The sequence below is a fragment of the Chiloscyllium plagiosum genome, chromosome 20 (assembly GCF_004010195.1).
Source record: "Chiloscyllium plagiosum isolate BGI_BamShark_2017 chromosome 20, ASM401019v2, whole genome shotgun sequence".
Lineage (NCBI taxonomy): Eukaryota > Metazoa > Chordata > Chondrichthyes > Orectolobiformes > Hemiscylliidae > Chiloscyllium > Chiloscyllium plagiosum.
In genome coordinates this window covers 58,997,429-59,013,440 of record NC_057729.1, presented here as the reverse complement: position 1 = coordinate 59,013,440, position 16,012 = coordinate 58,997,429, and the positions used below count along the sequence as shown (strand labels likewise).

The 16,012-nt window shown below is 43.6% G+C and overlaps 1 protein-coding gene across 3 annotated transcripts in view; it reads right to left on the bottom strand.

Moving 5' to 3' along the window:
* LOC122560324 (copine-1-like) overlaps window positions 1-16,012 on the bottom strand; it is a 93,671-nt gene that overhangs the window by 31,821 nt on the left and 45,838 nt on the right. Inside the window, exon 1 of one of the 3 annotated variants that reach the window (XM_043710936.1) lies at window positions 7,385-7,486. The exons of the other annotated variants lie outside the window; for them this stretch is intronic. The gene's annotated coding sequence lies outside the window, so the exon portion shown is untranslated. Of the gene's footprint in view, window positions 1-7,384; window positions 7,487-16,012 lie in introns of those variants that run through there. 3 annotated transcript variants of the gene reach the window in all.

Sequence of the window (16,012 nt, the reverse complement as noted above, 5' to 3'; positions counted from 1 at the left end):
GGACACAGTATTCCAAATGGGGCCTAACCAGAGCTTTATAAAGTCTCAGTAGCACAACGGTGCTTTTATATTCCAACCCTCTTGAGATAATTGACAACATTGCATTCGCTTTCTTAATCACGGACTCAACCTGCATGTTTACCTTTAGAGAATCCTCAACTAGCACTCCCAGATCCCTCTGTACTTTGGCTTTATGAATTTTCTCACCGTTTAGAAAGTTTTCCATGCTTCTATTCTTTTTTCCAAAGTGCAAGACCTCGCATTTGCTCACATTGAATTCCATCAGCCATTTCCTGGAACACTCCTCCAAACTGTCCAGATCCTTCTGCAGCCTCCCCACTTCCTCAGTACTACCTGCCTGTCCACCTAACTTTGTATCATCGGCAAACTTCGCTAGAATGCCCCCAGTCCCTTCATCCAGATCATTAATATATAATGTGAACAGCTGCGGCCCCAACACTGAACCCTGCGGGACACCGCTTGTCACTGGCTGCCATTCCGAAAAAGAACCTTTTATCCCAACTCTCTGCCTTCTGTCAGACAGCCAATCCTCAATCCATACCAGTAGCTCACCTCGAACACCATGGGCCCTCACCTTGGTGTCCTTACAGCACAACATTCAATTTTGCAATCAAGCCAACCACTTCAACTCCCTCTCCCACTCTCCCAAGGCCATGCAAATCCTGAGCCTCCTCCACCGCCAAATTCCAGCCACCCACCAACTGAAGGATGAACACCACCTCTTCCACCTTGGGACCCTTCATCCACATGCAATCAACGTGGACTTCACTAGTTTCCAAATCTCCCCTGCCCCCAGATCCAATCCGCCCTCCGCTCAGCACCGCCCTCCTGACTTGTCCTACCTATAGGCTCCAATGTCCCCACCTATCACAATTACACCCACATATCGCATTCCCACCTACCTTCCTCCAGCCCCACACCCACATTTCTCTCTCATCCCCCCTTCCCCTTCTACATTCCTGATGAAGGGCTTATGCTTGAAACATTGACTCTCCTGCTCCTTGGATGCTGGGCAGAAGTGGGTACTGCAGAGGCTGGAGATTAGAGTCAAGATTAGAATGGTGCTGGAAAAGCACAGCAGGTCAGGCCTCGGATGCTGCCTGACCCACTATGCTTTTCCAGCACCACTCTGCTCCTCGGATGCTGCCTGACCTGCTGAGCTTTTCCAGCGCCACCCTTTTTGACTGACTCTCCAGCATCTGCAGTCCTCACTTTCTCCTAACAGTACTGAGAGTCTACCTTTAACACATGGGCTGCAGCAGTTTAAAGCAGCTGCTCACCACCACTTTCTCAAGGACAATATGGCTGGCAATAAATATTGGTCTCACCAATGACACCCACAACCACAAATCACTAAAATAAGTGGTATTTACTGCTCACGCGCAATGAAAAATGAAAGAAACTTTACATTACTGCCATAATAATTCATACTAATTAGTAGTGAGAAACCTCTGACTGCATGCACTACCAGGTCAAAGCTAAGGAGGAAACATTCTTCCTATCTCCACACAAAGGCAGGTGGAATTTTAACTCCTACAGAGTGTGGTCACTGAGAGCATTCAAGGGTGTGACTGATGGATTTCCATTGCACAAAGGTATTGTGGAAGGAGGATCAAAAGGCAGACTAATGGAATTGCTCACAGATTGGCCACCATCTAACTCAAAAGACCGCGCAAGAGGTTGAATCACCAATTTCTGCTCTTAATTAAACCAGTCCAATGATCTATTTAACAAAACATGTATTATGCATGAGCCAACAGGCTTTCCTGTGATGGACTGGATTGTAATGTAGGCTAAGCATCAGCTGCAAATTAGTAAACAGTGCTCTTGATTCAAGTCAGCAGTCATGGGTTCAATTCCCAGCCCAGACACAAGGCAGGTATGCCCTGCATGGTACTGAGGGAGAGCCGTCCTTGTCGGAAGTGCTGTCTTTCAGAAGAGAAATTGGATGCAGGCCTCACCTGTCCTGTCTGACAGGTTATTCCAGGCGCTATTTTAAAGAACAGGGCTTTCACTCCAGCAGGGCTGGCTCAGTGGTTAGCACTGCTGCCTCACAGCGCTAGGGACCGAGGTTCAATTCCAGCCTCAGGTCACTGTGTGTGGAGTTTGCAATTTCTCCCAGCATCTGCGTGCTCCGGTTTCCTCCCACAACCCAAAGGTATGCAGGTCAGGCGAATTGGCCATGCTAACCATAGTGTTAGGTGCACTAGTCAGGGTACATGTAGAGAAATGGGTCTGGGTGGGTTACTTTTCGGAAGGTCAGTGTGGACTTGTTGGGCTAAAGGTCTGTTTCCACACTGTAGGGAATCTAATCTAATCATTATCAGAGAGAGGAAAAAAACCCAGAAATTCCTGGAAAAACTTAGCAGGTCTGGTAGTATCTGTGGAGAGAAATCAGAGTTAACTTAGGATCACTGAACCTGAAACGTTAACTCTGATTTCCTTCCACAGAGGTTGCCAGACCTACTGAGCTTTTCCAGCAATTTCTGTTTCTGATTTACAGCACCTGCCATTCTCTCATTTTTTTAATTTAAAAAGTCATCTGGTCATTAACATATTGTTTGAAGTGTCAGCTCATACTTCTCCCTGCACTTTGACCTGGTTGTACACCTACTAAGAAGGTTCCCACATTGTGGAATCTAGCCACGTACAAATCTCATATTACGTTTCCTATACTGATCTCTATTCAATGGTAATGGGCCTATATCCTGAGGCTGTGAACATTACGAACATAAATCCAAGTTTTTCCTTCATTTGCAAACCACCAGTGAAAGTTCAAGGAGCTCTATCTGAAGCCAAGTATGGACTAGAACGCACTGTGATATCTGCCGGTGTTTCCCCACTGTCAGGTATGTTTGCTGGGTATCAGCTTTCCTGATGGACAAGGAGGTGGTGTGATCAGCAGTTCAAAAGTAACTCTGGGTGCTCACTTACAGGAAATTATTATTGGAGCTGCTTATGATGGGCCTTAGAGTGTGCCTATATATTAAACAAAGCAGCACTCTTTAGAGTGAACAGTTTCAATTCTGAGGGGCTGTGCGACTTTCGAATGTCCAAACACAGTTGAGGGATGACAAGAATGAGCTAACTTAAAGCCTCAAACTTCACAGACAAGAGGAAAGAATAGTGAGAGCGAGAGAGATGTAGTATCCACTAGCTAACAACATACAGAGACATCCATTGTCTAGATTCACCTGAGGAATACCCATTTCACTGGTGCAAGCAGGAGACCCCAATTTAGTCCGTGAGAGAAACTGCCTCACTCAATAAGAATGTGAAATGACTGATGGCCCACTCCACCAACCATTCAAAAACTCTAACCCATATGGGCGGCACGGTGGCACAGTGGTTAGCACTGCTGCCTCACAGCGCCAGAGACCCGGGTTCAATTCCCGCCTCTGGAGACTGCCTGTGTGGAGTTTACACGTTCTCCCAGTGTCTGTGTGGGTTTCCTCCGGGTGCTCCGGTTTCCTCCCACAGTCTAAAGATGTGCAGGTTAGGTGAATTGGCCGTAGTGTTAGGTAAGGGGTAAATGTATGGGTGGGTTGCGCTTCGGCGGTGTGGACTTGTTGGGCCGAAGGGCCTGTTTCCACACTGTAATCTAATCTAATCTTAAGCCCAGTGTTGTTCTGGTGGATCTGCATTGTACCTACAGGAGTATTGACCTCAGAAGGTTAATCCACCCATGTTAAGGTCAGTGATGGGAATGAAACACCTTACTCCTTGAGGAACATATCAGCCATGATCAAATGCTGAGCAGACTCGATGGGCCGAATGGCCTAATACTTCTCCGAGAGTTTATGGTCTCCAGACATGATCTGTCTGAGGCTCTGCGCAGCTAAAACATTATCATTTCCACCCTTTCCAGATTTTCAGCTACTTTCACATGGCCATGTGGATTTTTTTCCTACCTGTTCATTAGGTTTTGAAGTCAGAAGTCACACAGCACCAGGTTATAGTCCAACAGGCTTATTTGAAATCACAAGCTTTCACAGTGATGTCCCTTCATCAGGTGAAGTCTTCTGACAAATGAGCAGTGCTCTGAAAGCTTGAGATTTCAAACAAATCTGTTGGACTATAACCTGGAGTCATGTGATTTCTTTGTCCACCCAAGTCCAACACTGGCACCTCCAAATCATAGTTTATGATGGACAGTGAATTCCATTGTACTTTCACAGCAACTAGTCTCTCAACACGAAAATATATTCCAAAATATCTTTCTTGGATCCAAAATGGATGGTCCACATTCTCCCTCAAAACTCCCATCCCATGTTGAAGTTTAATTTCTGCAATTTTGCCCATTCACTTTCTGTACTTTGTAATTTGCTGCTCTCCACTGACACACCTTATTTTATCTTTAATATTTTCGTGTCAACTAAAAACCTGGAACTAAAACTCTCCATTTCTCTGTTAGTGGTGTATATGATGAAAAGCTGAGACCCAGCACACATCCAAAGTGAAACACCCAAAGCCAGGCCTTGGCAGATGAAAAAGAAGGCACTTTATGGTGAGGGCTCTAAAATAAGCTTGGAGATTTGAGACTGCTCAACCTGCACTTCAAAGTGAAACATTAAATCAACAATGTAAAACTGCAGATTCAAATCAGGAGTCAATAGATAAAACAAACAGCTGGGTAAGTCAGCAACCCTGAGAAAACACAACATTTAATGACAGCAAGCTCCCTCCCGCTCTGTCCAACAGACCATGCCAGGGAACAGGCTCCAGAAACCATACAGGACAGCTTCACTAGTGTAATGTCCCAGCTTGACTCCCATTAAATGAACATTGAAGATCCAGTCTCATAACTCATTGTGATTCCTCCCCTTGAAAAACACCAGTGAAACTGGATCCTAAAGTCAAACTGCAAGTCACTCAACTGTGCTATGTAGACTAGTTTTCGGAATGCAGAGATCAGCCAAAGTAATTATTTGGTCATCTGCTTTTTTTCTATTAATTTCCTTGCAGATCAGGTCACAATCAGTAGAGAGCAATAATTTGCTCTGCAAACCTAGACCCCCTTCCTCCATTATAAATCCTGCCAAAAGCCTTATCAGAACTCCACACAATCATCACAGTTGCACCTTGCACATCAACAACATTTACAGGCCAATTCCCATTTGTAAAATACCCTCTAAACTTCGCTCCAGAGTCCTATGCTGCATGGATTAATCTGGTCATACACAGTTCAAAACAGCGATGAGCAGACAAAACGGGCACGCCCTGTTGATACTGCATTACTCACTGCCTGTCTTCAAAGAGACTCCTACACAAAATGTCTGACAGATTCATTATTCAAAGTATGAGGAATTGGCAACGGAGGTAAACCAGTAACTGGAAACATCTTTTTAAAAAAAAATTACATTGCTTACAACTAGTTTACTGTGCTCAATGTCTTAAGGATAAAGTTAGAAGGGAAAGAATCTCAATTACGGTAAACACATAATTAGTTCTCAAACCATGCACTCAGGCTGCTGGGCTGAACTAGGGAACATGGGATAATAGGTTTCAGATTTAAAAGGTGACTGTGATTCAGAAATACCAAAATATCTGACAAACCACTGCTCAACCATTTGTTCATTAACCTGCAATGCAAAGGATATGAGGAACATTCAAAATAGGCAACAGATAAAAACTTGAAGGGAGAAAAAAACTACTGTGCTACAAAGAGGAAGCACAGGAGAATTAATCAGTTTGCCCCCAAAAAAGGGGGTAACACAGGAATGACGGGCTGAATCATCTCCTATGGTTTTGAGATTCTTTAAATTGCTCAGCATTTTTTGGAGGATTAACAACCCATAGCATATTCTCGGAGACTTAGTGAACACAACGCAAAACGTATGAAACATTCAGGTGGTGACAAAAAGAAGTACTTGATCATTTTTGAAAACTCCTTTAAAAGGATTTTAACAATAAAAGCAGCTCAAATAATAAAACACCTTCCACACCCTCTTGGTAACACAACCAATGAATCATTTTTGAAATTTGCTGACGAAGATTCATTGGAAACCTAGTTGTGAACAGGCCATAAAGGAGGCTGTAAAGACAGGTTACAAGAGCTGGCAAAACCATGGTAGATGGGAGCATAATGTGGAAAAATGCAAACTTGTCCATTTTGGCAGAAGACTAAAAACAGCATATTATCTAAATAATATAAGATTGCACAGCTGAGATGCAGAGGAACCTGGGTATCCTCGTGCTTAAATTGCGTAAGGTTAGTATGCAGGCACCAGAAGTAATTAGGTATGCTAACAGGATGTTATTTATTGAGAGGGGAAATTAATATGGAAGTAGGAGGTGATATTTCAATTATAGAGCCTGATGAGACCATACCTAGAGGACTGTGGACAGTGTTGGTCACTTATGCTGTATTCCTGCTCCTGATTCCTATGTTTCAATGAAATACATTCAATGTAGTCACATATGTAGACAAACATGGCTGCTAATTTGCATGTGGAGCTGTCATGTTCTTCCAATAATGGCTGTGGAATCTTTAGCATCCAGCTGAAGGGGCAGAGAAGGACATGGCTTAAAATCTCAGCAGGCAGACTGTATTGCTGACAGTGCAGCACTCCCTCAGTAGTGCCAGTGTGTCAACCTGGACTGTGCTAAGTGGAAGCTGAAGGCAAATCTTCTGTCTCAAGGGAAGTTGGTAAGCAAATGGAAATCAGAGTGTGGACCTTGAGGAGAAGGGAGCCACAGGAATTAGATCATGGAGAAAACAGGAGAACATTTTGAAATCAGTAAAATAAAAAAAAAGGGTTGTGGTCGTTGTAGTTCTGAAACGAAAACAAATTGCTGGAGAAACTCGGCAGCTCTGGCACCATCTGTGGAGAGAGAAACAGTTCGAGTCCAGTGACCCTTTTTCAGAGTACTCAGTACACAGGAGGGTGGAGCACTATGTACGACAGGCTGCTACAAGTTCCAGCTGTAACAAACTGGGTGCACCGTGGTAACAATCTTACTGGCATAACAATCCCGAGAATCCAAGTTTCACTAAATGTTTCACTGCTGCTGTATGCCTTCTCCATTTCAATCAGACACAACCCCCACTTCAGAAACAAGCTCGGTTTGTGCAGAAGGTCGAGCTAATTGTGCCCGAGAGCCAGGACAGTGCTGAATACACAGCGTCCCCCACCCCTGCAGGCATTACTCCACCCCGTCAGCAGCAATTCACTCACACTTTGCAGCATTTCTCAACAACACCATAACATTACAAAAAAGAACACAACAGACTTTAGCTACACAACAATAACAGCAGAGACTTTCTGGAATCTCCCCCTGCCCGATAGGGATCAACCAGGGGGCAGCTCCTGTGGGACACTGGACGGAACCCTCGCTGTCAGTGTCTCAGTGGGATACTCACTGCGGTACTCAGGGACACTGTATCGGGAATCTCTCCCACACCAACCGCCTCCCAGCTCCAGACTGATACACACCAAACCCTCCCCAAAGTGATTGGCTGACCTCCCAGACAGGGATCCCAGCCATTGATCCATTTCAATGTCAATCAGAAAACGTAGCCGGAATCAGGGAATTCCGCCTTGCTGGAATTTGGGTGTGAGCACAGAGAGAGAGAGAGACATTCACTGACAGTCACATGGGGAGAGAAAAAGACACTGACAGAAAGAGAGAGAGAGAGATACACTTAGAGTCACAGGCAATCACTGACAGTTTCAGGCAGAGATAGAGTGTCACATACAGGCAAGGAATACTGACACACACAGAAAGATAGCAAAAAGACAAAGAGATCATCACAGAGAGACTGTCACAGATAGCCCCAAACACCCAACTTCCACACTGCACTTTCTACACACAATCCCAAACACTATACATGATACACAGGGCCCTCAATCCTGTTCTCAAACACTCTGCACAATCACTCCTTTCTGCATTTAGGAATCAGGTCTGTAACTTTCTTTAGCATCTTTCTTTAATTAATTTAGATCTGTAACAGAGAACTAAAACTAAGCTGTGCTGCAGATGCTGATTTAGCAAGGACCAGCTAACATTCATAATCACTTCGGGTTCAGGTCCCACCCGCTCCAGAGATATGTGTTATAAAATCCCTGAACACTTGCATTAAAAAAAACCTACATAAGATACTGAAGCAGAAGTGGGCCATTCGGCCCATCAACTTTGCTCTGCCATTCGATCGTGGCTGTTATGTTTCTCAACCCCATTCCCCTGCCTTCTCCCTATAACCCTTGATCCCCTTACTAATCAAGAAATTATCTCTTGTCTTAAATACACTCAATGACTTGTCCTGCACAGCTCTCTGCAGCAATTAGTTCCACAGAGGCACCACCCTCTGGCTAAAGAAATTCCTCATCTCCGGTCTAAAGGGTCATCCCTTCACTTTGAGGCAGTGCCCTCGGGTCCTCGTCTCTCCTACTGGTGGAAACATCTTCTCCATGTCCACTCTATCCAGGCCCCTCAGTATTCTGCAAGCTTCAATCAAATTCCTCCCTCATCCTTCTAACCTCCACTGAGTACAGACCCAGAGTCCACAATCACTCCTCTTAACAAACCCTTCATCCCCAGGATCATTCTTGGGAAGCTCTCCAACACCAGAACATCACCCCCTTAGATTCAGGGCCCAAAACTGCTCACAATATTCCAAATGCAGCCTGACTTATACAGCCTCAGCAGTATGTCTCTACTCTTGTATTCTAGCCCTCTTGAAATAAACATTAACATTGCATTTGCCTTCTTAGCCACAAACTGAACCTGCATGTTAACCTAAAGTGAATCATGAACTAGAATTCAAGACCTTTCGTGCTTCAGTTTTACAAAGCCTTTCCCTATTTAGAAAAAAGTCTATGCCTCTACTCTTCCTCCCAAATGCACAACTTCACACTTTCCCACATTGCATTCCATCCACCACTTCTCTGCCCACTCTCCCAGTCTGTCTAAATCCTTCTGCAGCCTCCACACTTCAACACTACCTGTCCCTCTTATCTTTTGAGTCATCTGCAAAATTAGCAACAGTAACCTCAATTCCTTTGTCCAGGTCCCTGCAGAACACCTTCGGGAAATCCAAATAGATCCTGTCCACTGGCTCTCCTTTGCCTACCTTGCTTGTTATCTCCTCAAAGAATTCTAACAGATTTGTCAGGCATTATCTGTCCTTGAAGGCGTCACACTGATTCAGCACTTCAAAGTACTCCACAATTTCATTCTTAATAATAGACTCTAAAATCTTCCCAACAACCGAGGTCAGGCTAAACGGCCTATAGTTTCCGGTCTTCTGTCTCCCTCCCTTAAACTGGGGTGTTACATCAGCCATTTTCCAGTCCTGCAGGACTCTCTCTGACTCCTGTGATTTCTGAAGATCACTGTCCAATCCCCCTACATCCCCTCAGCTATCTCCTTCAGAACTCTGGGGTATAGTCCATCTGCTCCAGGTGAGTTATCCACCTTCAGACCTTTCAACTGTCCTAGCATCTTCCCCTTAGGTGATGATCATTACACTCATCCGTCCCCCGACTCCCCATTTCTGGTATGTGTCTTCCACCATGAAGACTGATGCAAAGTTATTAACCAGTTCCTCAGCTATTTCTTTGTTCTCATATTCACTTCTTTCACTATCAACCCTCAGCCTAGATTCACATCTGAAGATTATATTTCTTGTTCTGCTCCAAATTTGGGGAGGAAATGTGGTATCGTCACTAGACTAGTTTAGGAGAAAGTGAGAACTGCAGATGCTGGAGACCAGAGTTGAAAAATGTGGTGCTGGAAAAACACTAGACTAGTTTAATTTGGAAAACTTAGCCAGCACGGATGAATTACACCAAAGGGTCTGTTTCGATGCTGTATGACTATTAATCCAGAGACCCAGCTTACCACTGTGTCAAACAAAAAACCAGAAAGCAATACAGATGCTGGAAATCAGAAACAAAAACAGAAATTTCTGGAAAAGCCCAGCAGGTCTGGCAGCATCTGTGGAGAGAAATCAGAGTTAATGTTTCAAATCCAGTGATCCTTCCTTCATTTCAGTTCTGAAGGAGGTTCACTGGAGCTGAAATGCGTTCTAAATCATGACGCAAAACCTATTTTTCCAGCAATTTTGTTTCTACCCATTGTGCCACCATGCTGACCATGTAATGTTCTGGAGCGTCAGGTTCAAAGCCTGCCATGGCCACTGGTGGAATTTGAATTCAACAAAGAAATTTGGAATTAAGAGTCAAATGATGACCATGAATCCGTTGTCAGATAAACCCATCGGGATCATTAATGGAAAGAAATCTGCTGTCCTTACTGATCTGGCCTATACATCACTCCTGAGGGAGAGCAATAATTGCTGTCTGGGCATTTAGGGATGGGCAATAAATGCTGGCCTAGCCAGTGATGCCTATGTCCCATGAATGAACTTTTTTAAAAAAAGCACCTCTAAAAGTACAGTACAACCAATTAAATGCCTTTGAAATGCTGTCACTCTTGAATGCAGTGTTGTGTAATTTATAAGTAACAATTTGCCAACATTGTTCCTATTGTAGTTCACTGTAGTAATTGTGTACAAGTTGTGTAATGAGTTGTGGACATAAGTCAATTCCTAATTAGTGTCCCCCATGTCATTAATTTATGTTCCTTTGTGTAAGTGGCTTTCTTTCAATTTAAAATGTTTTTGCCTGTGAGTGAACAGGCTGACTCCCAGCCCACAGATTTTCTGAGGCGTGGGACATAAAGTCTCATGATGTACTGGAATCTGGAGGACAGGATGGTGTTCTTTCCTCCTCATTAATTGCTCCATCTCATAAAGACATTTGGGCTCACAGCAGTTTGATGGATCAGCTGTTGTCATTTTGAATGATTGGTAGAAAGCTCCTCTCAGTCATCCATGTTAATATGCCATGCATCAAGGAGATCTTCACAGACTAACCAGTCTGTAACTTCCATCTTCTGCCTCCCTCCCTTCCTAAACAGGGCTGGGACATTAGCCATTTTCCAGCTTAGAGCAAGGATGTTATTAAACGGAGGGTTCAGGAAAGATTTACCAGGATGTTGCCAGAAATGGAGCATTTGCAAGATAAAAATAGACTTGAAAAGCTGGGATCTTTTTATTCCACTGGAGCTTAGGAAGTTGAGAGGTGACCTCATTGAGGTTTATAAAATTATGAGGGGCATAGAGAAGGTGAACAGCAAGGGTCTTTTCCCCAGGGTGGGGGCATTCCAAACAAGGGGGCACATTTTTAAGGTGAGGGGAAAGACTGAAAAAGCACATGAGGTGGTAACTTTTTTTTTGAACCATTCTCTGTTTATGTGTAGAATGAGTTGTCAGAGAAAGTGGTGGATGCAGGTACAGTTACAACATTTAAAAGACATTTAGGTAAGTACATGAACTAGAAATGCTTGGAGGGATATGGGCCAAGGGAAAAGGGGGCAAGGGGAGAACTAGTTTAGTTTGGGATTATGGTCAGCATGGACTGGTTTAATCGAATAGTCTGTTTCAATCGAATGGTCTGTTTCTGTGCGATTATGAATCTATGACTCCTCTGGGACCCTCCCTGGTTCCAATGATTCCTGAAAGATCACCACCAATGCTTCTAAAATCTCCTCAGCTATCTTCATCGGAACTCTGGATGCAGTCCATCAGGTTCAAGTGACTTATCCACCTTCAGACCTTTCAGTTTCCCCAGCACCCCCTCCTTAGAGATGGCCATGACACTTATATCTGCCCCCAGATTCTCTTGAAGTTCCGGTATGTGCTTTCTTTGTCCTTCACTGGTGGGCAGCACGGTGGCACAGCAGTTAGCACTGCTGCCTCACAGCGCCAGAGACCCGGGTTCAATTCCCACCTCAGGCGACTGACTGTGTGGAGTTTGCATGTTCTCCCCGTGTCTGCGTGGGTTTCCTCCGGGTGCTCCGGTTTCCTCCCACAGTCCAAAGATGTGCAGGTTAGGTGAATTGGCCATGGAAGGGCCTGTTTCCACACTAAGTAATCTAATCTAATACTAGCAAACTGAGAGCTGAGAAAAGACAACCTCATGGTAGAGACACTTTTCGATCATTTGGGCTGACAGTGTCCAGTCCTTTGTAGCTGGTATTGTGGGAATTCTGCCCAAATGCCTGTAGAATTGGTTTCAAGGAGGACACTAGTATTTGTGGAATAATCTTACCATTGGCTCTGGAGGATGTGGATGAGGCATTGCTGGTGAAACTTCTCTAGTCCACTTTGTGTTGCAAATATGTAAAATATTGGCAGAAAGAACAAAAATAGCGACATGTATTGTCTAAATGGTGAGAAATTACAGAGGTCTGCAATGAAGAGGGATCAGAGTGTCATCATGCCTGAATTGCAAAAAGTTATTAAGTGAATACAATAAATAATTAGGAAATCCAATGGGATGTTATAGCTTATCATGGGGTGAGTCAAATAAAAAATGAAACGATGCTTCAATTACAAAGGCATTGAGACCATGTCTGGAATACTGTGGACAGTAACTGTCATCTTATTGAAGGAATATTGTAGATTCATTGGAGGCAGATCAGGGAAAGTTCTCAGAGAGATATCTGGAATGGATAACGGGTCTTGTACCTGGGTAACCGGAGTGATTAGCCATATTAGGATTATATCTGCTGGAGTTAAGACAACTTAAAGCATAAAAATGTCCTGTGGGATCTTGTGAAAAGGGTATTTACTTTTCTTGGAGAATCTATGCCTGGAAATCACTGTTTAAAAACGAAGGATTTCCCCAAAAAAGGAAGTTTTTTTTTCTTGAGAGCTGTGAATCATTGGAATTCTTTTTTAAAAAAGTGTGTCTTGGAACATTTTCAGGCAAATGTAGATAGATACTTGATAAACTAAGAGTTGAAAGTGATCAGGGATAGGCAGGAATATAATCACATCACCCATGATCAGATAGAATGGTACAGCAGGCTCGAGGGGCCGATTGGCCTACTTGTACCCCTAAACCACGTTGGCGTGTTCTATCCCACGGTCCCATTTTGCCACAGTTGGGATAGGCGTGTCTGCATTACTAAAATCAGATTAATACTTTTCTATTTTCTCTCCACATCCTTGACTTTAAAATAATTGCTTTGAGCTACTGAGCTCCTCAAAACAAATTTTTTTTTACAGCCTTTATGCTGTCCTCATTTCAACACTAAACAACTTCATAATCTCTGACTTCCAATATTCTTTATTCCTTTTCATGCTGAAGAGGAGTAATTTCAAACTTGCCTTTCCTTTTCAGAGTTCCTTCACTTGCAGTTGAAGAGTTTCTTTGACAGCCTCTGCATTGTCCTCACTACAAATCTCAATTTACAAAAATTTTGAAATGTCCCATGAATAAAGCTGGAGGCTCAGCACTAACTGCTATTATCCCCCGACAATTCAGCACCATTCATGACAACTCATATACTGAAACAGTCCAAGTACTACAATATTTAGGCGTGGTCTGAAAAGAGGAAAGTAGCAATCACAAATGCCTGATAATGACCATCTCCAATCAGAGATAATCTAATAATTACCCTTTGACAGTCAACGGCATTGCCATCATGGAATTCCTTCACTATCAACATCCTGGAAGTTACCATTGACCAGAAATGCAACTGGACTGGCCATATGAATACAGCGGCTAGGAATACAGCATAGAGTCATAGAGATGTACAGCACGGAAACAGACCTTTCGGTCCAACCCGTCCATGCCGACCAGATATCCCAACCCAATCTAGTCCCACCTGCCAGCACACGGCCCATATCCCTCCAAACCCTTCCTATTCATATACCCATCCAAATGCCTCTTAAATGTTGCAATTGTACCAGCCTCCACCACTTCTTCTGGCAACCCATTCCATACACGTACTACCCTCAGTGTGAAAACGTTGCCCCTTAGGTCTCTTTTATATCTTTCCCCTCTCACCATAAACCTATGCCCTCTAGTTCTGGACTCCCTGACCCCAGGGAAAAGACTTTGTCTATTTATCCTATCCATGCCCCTCATAATTTTGTAAGCCTCTATAAGGTCACCCCTCAGCCTCTGACGCTCCAGGGAAAGTGAGTAACTCACCTCCTAACTCCTCACAACGTGTCCATCATCTACAAGACACAAGTCAGGAGTGTGATGGAATACTTCTCATTTGCATGGATGAGTGCAGCACCAACTCACTCAAAAAACTTAACACCATCCAAGACAAGCAGCCCACCTATTTGTGGATGTTGTGATATTCACTCACTCCATAATCAGAAGCAGCAGTGCGTACTAACTACAAGATGCACTGCAGAAATTCACCAGGGCTCCTTTACACAGCACATTCCAAACCCACAACTATTTCGATTTAGAAGGACAAGGGAACACCACCACCTGAAAATACCTCTCGGAACCACTCACTATCCCAACATTGCCATTCTTTCACTGCTGCACTACTCTGGAATATATTGAACAACTAAATCTGTTTCATCTTGCTTACTTCCCATGTAGTGGCCCTATCACTTGAGTGCTGCTAATGATAGCTCTCCAAAACATTGGGGCTGTTTTCCCTGGAATGTTGGAGGCTTAGGAGTGACCTTACAGAGGTTTATAAAATCATGAGAGGCATGGATAGGATAAATAGACAAAGTCTTTTCTCTGGGGTGGGAGAGTCCAGAACTAGAGGGCATAGGTTGAGGGTGAGGGGGGAAAGATATAAAAGAGACCTAAGGGACAACTTTTCCAAGCAGGGGTTGGTAGGTGTGTGGAATGAGCTGCCAGAGGATAGTACAATTGGATCATTTAAAAGGCATCTGGATGTGTATAAGAATAGGAAGGGTTTGAAGGGATATGGGCCGGGTGCTGGCAGGTGGGACTAGATTTGGTTGGAATATCTGGTCAGCATGGATGGGTTGGACCGAAGGATCTGTTTCCATGCTATGCATCTCTATGACTGTAACTGCCATGGGACAAAATGAAGGGGCAGTTGATGGGGGTGGGAGAGGGGGGCAGGGTCTAAATCCACATGATATACACTTTAGCTGACTGGCATGCCTTTCATTTGCCAGATCAACCAAAATAAAAATTTGTGCTAATTCTTAGTTTTGTCAGAACCTAAGAAAGAGGCAGGAATAGATCATCCTAATCTTCAAACGTGGTCCCCAACCAGAAATGGTCATGACTGTATTTGTGTTTGAGGCAGTGTTAGTGGGTCTCCAATCAAAAACTGACTGAACTCAACACAAGTCATGTAACAAGTCAGTATGAAAGTTATCTCAGACTATTTACAATGTTTTATTTAGTTTAATTTGTTTTGTTTCTTTAAACTCAGAAAATCTATTCCTATATTGTGAAGAGATAAGTTGCTGCTTTTAAGTGAGATTTATAAAAAGGCAGTAGATTGTGAATAATAATTGGAATAAATCAGCACTGCATAGCATTCTCATTTTAAAAACACTTGGTATCAAGTATGAAACTAAAACAACACAAGCAAAAGCATTGTTCAATGATGAATAGAAATGACACTGGAGGAATTAACCAATCACAACAATTCACATCACATTTACCCAGTGCCCCCACATGACTTCTTCCATTTGTTCAATCTTTATTGACCATTGCAAAGTTGTAAAGAACTCTTGATTTAATGCACAGTGAAACCTTCACTCTCCCCTCTAAACCGAATCTCAGAAAAGGTTTGTTTCAACATCATTTTCAATTACCACACCAACTGCCTTTAAGATGCAACGGTCATCTGAGAAGCAGTTTCCCGCAGTGGAATTGTAGAATCATAGAGTCAGAGATGTACAGCATGGAAACAGACCCTTCAGTCCAACCTGTCCATGCCGACCAGATATCCCAACCCAATCTAGTCCCACCTGCCAGCACCTGGCCCATATCTCTCCAAACCCTTCCTATTCATATTCTTATCCAAATGCCTTTTAAATGTTGCAATTGTACCATCCTCCACCACTTCCTCTGGCAGCTCATTCCATACACGTACCACCCTCTGCATGAAAAAGTTGCCCCTTAGGTCTCTTTTATATCTTTCCCCTCTCACCCTAAACCTATGCCCTCTAGTTCTG